At 46.5% G+C, this 5938-nt stretch overlaps 1 long non-coding RNA gene across 1 annotated transcript; it reads right to left on the bottom strand.

The window, feature by feature from the left end:
- Positions 1 to 865: 865 nt before the first annotated feature.
- On the bottom strand, positions 866 to 4693 carry LOC114623961. The gene is made up of 2 exons (XR_003711860.1): positions 4644 to 4693; positions 866 to 1243 (listed from the first exon to the last, which is right to left on the bottom strand). It is a non-coding gene; the product is annotated as an uncharacterized LOC114623961 (long non-coding RNA).
- Positions 4694 to 5938: the final 1245 nt, after the last annotated feature.

The following is a 5938-nucleotide window of genomic DNA, read 5'->3' as shown; positions in this document are numbered from 1 at the left end:
GTATGTAGCCAAGGGATGACCTTGGACTTCTGATCCCCCTGATTCCATCTCCAGAGTACTGAGATTACAAAGTGCCCATCCTTTCCTCCTTTATGCAGTGTTGGGAATTGAACCCAGAGCTTTGTTCATGTTAAGCAAGCGTTCTGTCAACTGAGCCACATCCACTGTCGAGACTGCCTAATCTTTAATGCCTTCCCTATCCTTGGGGATGATAAGTTATAAAGAAAAATGAGCTAGAGAAATGGGTAAGTCAGCTACCATCCTCCTGCCAGTGGCACCTCACAGGTGTGTGTGTGTATTAACTGTGTGCTGGTGAGGAGAACTGGTCAAAAGTAGTCCTTGTGTCTGGACTCTTTTCTGCTGAAGAACCTAGTCCCCAAGCACAAAAGGCTTCTAGATATCCCAACGATGTTCCTCAGCCTAGGTGGGAACCCACTCATGCTATGTTACATTTTCGTCTTCTGTGGCGAAGCCTTGGTAATTAGTTTCAGAACATTTTAAAGGTTAATTGGTTTAACTAGCAGCCGGTGTCATGGAGCTGCTGCAGGGAGGCAGAGAGGTGTGCAACAGGGCAGCATCAGGGCTCCTGCCTCCCTGGTAAAAGGAAAACAGAAAAATAAAACAATTATGCTGTGCATGAGCCCATGAGTTTGAGACCAGTCTGTAAAAATAGTGAAACCCTGTCCGAAAACAATAAAAAATGTAGGCTGGTGCATCTTGGTGGTAGAGAGTTACTTTAACATAGCTGAGCATCTGTGAGGGCCCAGGTTTAACTCTAGCACTATAAAGACAACGAGAACACACACCCCTTCTCTCTGTGTCTCTCTCAGTGCACCTTAACATACGCAAAAGCACTTTCAGAGGATTGTTGTTTGAGATCACGTATTTAAGATCAGGCTTCGCTATAAATGTCCGGGGAACATCACTGCCATTCCATCTGAGCCAATCTCTTTCTAAGCCAGGATCTCTCCATCTTTAAAATGAACAGGTTCCGTCAGGACTAGGGGGCTCATGATTTTCTGGGTGTTTCTTCTGTCCCCAGCTATACAGGTGAACCAAACTTTCATCAAGGTCAAGACCCTGCTCTCCAGAGATTGAGGCAAATAGGCTTCCTGCCTCTAGCACACAATGTTTTCTCTTGTCCTTAGGGAGTCCAGAACTGATGTTGACTGGCCTGAGCCTCCAAGAGGAACAAGACCATCTGGGAGCTGGCACACGCAGAGGCCCATAGCTTGCTTGCTGCCTAGAGAAGAGATGGAAAGGAAGCCTGGTTCAGAGGGAAACGGAAGTGCCTGAGCTCTGACAATTTCTCTTTTGTAGTCTCTGCACCCAGGAGGGAAGTAAAACTGTCAGGCATCTGCAGCTTTGGCCCTGAAAGTTCACGGGGCAGCAACAGGTGAGGTGAAGGCCTGGTGCAGGCTTGCTGTCTGGTCTCAGTCCTGGCCAGGGGTTATCTTTGGAAAGTAGGTTGGCTCAAGGATTCAGGAGGATGATAAAGGAAAAAGCTATGAAATAGGTTCATGACGGGAAAATCTCAATGCTTTGCTGAGCTCAGGCACTTCTATTTTAAGAAATGGGGCTTGGCTAAGTTCACCTCTGCAGTAAGGATTTCTGGAATGGGGGGCAATGGGACTACAAGAAGCAATTTGTTTATAAGGAGTCTGGCCCCTGTGACCTTGCTGGCAGTGGACTCAGCACTGTGGAGGATCATTAGGGGGAGATGGAATAATCATGGTTTTTGATATGTGAACTGGGAACGGGTCCTCGAGGGGGAGGTCTAGGGACAGTGCAGTGACTTGCTTAAGGTCACATAGTCTCTGAGTTTAAGGCCAGCCAGAGCTACATAGTAAAACTGTCTCAGAAACTAAAATAATAAGACTTCTTTGTTAGCTTTTGTTTTTGTTGTGTTTTGTTCTGTTTTGAGACAAGGTCTCATTCTGAGGGCCACACTAACCTGGAACTCACACTGCAGCCCAGGCTGGCTTCCTAATCAGTTGCTCAGGTGGGACCTAAGTTTGAAAAGAAAGAGGAACTGAGAAGAGGATGTAGCCAAAGAGAAGCATATGCTTGGTGCTGCCACCAAAATCTGAATAAGGTTAGACCTGGGAGGACAAATTCTGAGTTAGGGAAAGGAGGACACTCTCACAGAAGCAGTGGCCTTGACAAGTCTGGTGGCTCACACCTGTAACCCAGCACCCACAGGGTTCAGTCAAAGGGTAGGTTGTGAGTGTGAATCCAGCCTGGGCTGCAGTGTGAGTTCCAGGTTAGAGTGGCCCTCAGAATGAGACCTTGTCTCAAAGAAGAACAAAACACAACACAGCTAAAGATAACAAAGAAGTCTTATTATTTTAGTTTCTGAGACAGTTTTACTATGTAGCTCTGGCTGGCCTTAAACTCAGAGATCTGCCTGCTTCTATATTAGTGCTGGGATCCAAAGATGGGCAATAGCACCTAGGTATGAGCAAATTGTTAATTAATAAGGATGACTCTGAATTGGCATTTAAAGGGGAAATGGGAGCTTAGCCTACAGAGAAAAGAGGGAAAGGTGCTGAAGGCAAAGGGAACAGCATATGCAGAAGTTATTTAAAAAGTGTGAAGTTGCTATGGCAGCCTGGTGAATTGTTGGACAATGGATACATACAGTGTGATTGCTGCAACAAATGTACTTGAGAGGTGAGGATGCCTAGGGTGGCCGGTGAGCTTGCCCTTAGCTGCCACTCTGGCACCCATGACAAAGTTTACAGTGAAGAGTGGGTACTAGAATGGGCAGGAAGGAGCACTCTAAAATTCATCCTTGACTGCATCTCTTCCTGTAGATGAGGGAATTATCTACCAATTTCAAGCAAATCTGTTAAGAGAGAATCAAAATAAATGGAAAATCCTGGAACTTAGGTGGAAGTTTTTGCAGCCTTTGAAAAGTTGTAACTAGATCATAGCAGGTGCCTTATTCTAAAAGATACTTGAAATACACCACCAAAAACTATTTGAAGAATAGACTTCAAATATTCAATGAAGGTTCAAAGTATAGGTGTGATGGTCCCATACACACTTGGGAGGTAGAGGCAGGAGGATTAGGAGTTCAAAGTCGTTTTTGGTTACATAGTGAGTTGGAAGCCAACCTGGGCTATGTGAGTTCTTCTTGTAAAAAACCACAAAACAAATCCAAAACAAAATGAAAAAAAGAATAATCTGATTGGCTGTGTATAGTTGATAACAGTATAGACAGTTATATGTTATATTGCTTTCAAATAAGTCAGGATAAATAAAAAAAGAAAATGAGAATTAACAGTTATTTATCTGGGATATTTTGAATAAGTTATTGAAAAAAAAAGTGGACAAAAACAAAAAAAATCCCCATAATGTTTGGCTTAATTTGGAAAAAATGGGGTGCATTTAAGCAGAGGAGCCCAAGGGCAGACAGTCTGATCTTAGCAGCTAGGAAGGCAGAGGACAGAGTGTGTGGTTGAGGTCAGGCAGGAGTAACTAACTGCAAAGAGGCCCTGACAAGAGAGCAAGGGTGTCAGGCCCCACCCCTGTTGAGAAAATGAAACACAAAGGTGCGGAGGAAATGAAAATTGAAATGTAGGCGCTTCTGTGGCTTTGGTCTGGGCAGGTGTGGTTAGCAAGGGAAGTGAAAGGGGCTGAGTGACTGGCAGCCTGGCTTTGAGGGAGGACAGCTTGTGAGGGAGAAGGACAGCTTGTGAGAGTGAAGGACAGCTTGTGAGGGTGTTGGAGGCCTGTCTCTGGCCAGGAGTCCCTTTCCACAGTGGGATATGGTGAGGGGCTATACTTTGAGGAAAGCCAAGGGGCAATGAGAAGCATCATATCCTTGCCCTCAGTGTCTCATTTCCTTCTGTCAATCCTTTGCTCTTTCTTCTGATATGAGTGTCCCTTGCCACATTTCCAGCACCCTGGGGTTTCTGCCAGGCCTGGCCAGACCCTAGAGAGCCTGCCTGAAGCTCCTGGTCCTTGGTTTCCTGTGCTTCCTGCTCAGTTGCTTCAGCAGGTGAATGACGAGCTCTGCCTGGAGGCACACTTTGTTCTGTGCCTTGTGTCCCATCAGCAGCTGTCCCCTTGCCACAGTGCTCCAACTCATTGACTCTGCCCACAGAGGTTTTTCAAGTGACAGATAAATCAGAATCAGACCTTGCAGTTCCCTAGAAATGCTAGCCCTTTGTATGATTGTCCTGAAGTAGGACTGGTGGCAGGGCTGCTCAGTTGGCCTAGCATTCTGAGGAAAGTCTTGACGTGGCTGATCTAAATGGCAGACTCAGGTGGAGAATCTTGGGTCTGCCTGCAAGAGACTTCAGTGAAGAAATAAGCATACTGAAGTGTGTATAGGCTAAAGGGATAGTCAAGTGGGTAAGTCATCATCTGGAGACTAGTAACTGTGGGGAGATATATATATATATTTACAGTCCAGTCATTACCTCTCTCCCTCCTGCTCGCTCCTCCCACAGTTCTACATCCCATTTCTCCTCCCCTCTGTCTCCAAGAAGATGCCCCTCTCCACCCCAACAACCCTCCAGCCAGGCCTCCCTACTCCCTGGGGCCTCAAGTCTCTTCAGGGCTAGGTGAGTCTTCTCTTACTGAGGCCAGACCAGGCAGTCTTCTGCTGTATATGTGGGAGGGGGGCGCTGTACCTGCTAGTGTATGCTTCCTGGTTGGTGGCTCAGTGTCTGAAAGATCTCAGGGGTTTGGGTTAGTTGAGACTGCTTGTCTTCCTATGGGCTCGCCTTCCTCCTCAGCTTCTTCCAGCCTTTCGCTAATTCAACCACAGCAGTCCCCAACTTCAGTCCATTGGTTGGGTTTAAGTATCTGCATCTGTCTCAGTCAGCTGCTTGTTGAGCCTCTCAGAGGACAGCCATGCTAGGCTCCTGTCTGTAAACACAGCATAGCATCATTAGTAGTGTCAGGCCTTGGAGCTTCCCTTCAAGCAACTGTGGAAACTCTTACCTCAGGCCTGGAAGGGCTCAGTAATCCTATTACTGGAACCTAGGAAGAGGCAATTATGCCCAGTGGGATGGTGACCCAACAGGAAGCAGTGGGAAAACATGACAACCCCTCTCTGTTCTGATCCTCAAGCCCCCTCATTGTTCCAACCAACCCAAATGGAAGCTGGCAAAGAGGCCTGGAGAGCCTCTAGGAGTTGGCCTCCTGAGACACAGGATAGGGATAGACAGTTGAGTAGAGAGAGTTACCTCCAAATATACCTGAAAGATTGTTGCTTAGGTGGAGTGTCCTGGGGCCTTGCTGCAGTCACTTTCCAGGGATCAGCATTGACTAAGAGAAGATTTTTCTGCTGTCCCAGAGAAGAAAGTCTTAGGAAGCACTGTGGCCCTTGATGCCAAAGAACTCAAGACTATGGCTGGAGGCACAGTTCAGTTATAGAGCACTTGCCTAACAAGCACAAGGCTATGGGTTTGATCCCCAGAAATGAAAACAAAATAAAATAAAATAAAACAAACAAACAAACAAACCCAAACTAGAGTCTTGCAACAGCCATTTAGTTCTCCTGTCTATACCAACATCTACAGACACTGAGCTCTGAGGGCCACACTGGCACCAAGGGCCAGTGTTGGGTACAATGAACACACTGGAGCGAGGGGCTGTGAGAGGGTGTTTGAGAGGTTCCAGTGTCTTGTGTGTATACTCACGACCACAAAGCAAAAGAAGCAGGGGTCATAAATCAGACCAGCCAACCTGAAAACAGTTGACTTAAGCTGTAGCTAAGACCCCAAACTAAAATGCTCAGAGTGCAGAGAGGAAGGGCATGGGTGTTAGTGTGGCCCAGCCCTAGGTGTCATTTCATAATCTCCCCATTTACCCAAATTCACACCCTTTCTTTCTCTCTCACTACAAAACAAACAGGTACCTAAAAAATAATAATGGCCAGGCAGTGGTAGTACATGCCTTTAATCCCAGTAGTCAGGAGGCA

This window comes from Grammomys surdaster, unplaced genomic scaffold (assembly GCF_004785775.1).
Source record: "Grammomys surdaster isolate TR1022 unplaced genomic scaffold, NIH_TR_1.0 203, whole genome shotgun sequence".
Lineage (NCBI taxonomy): Eukaryota > Metazoa > Chordata > Mammalia > Rodentia > Muridae > Grammomys > Grammomys surdaster.
Note: the sequence above shows the minus strand (reverse complement) of the source record. Positions and strands in the feature narration are given on the sequence as shown.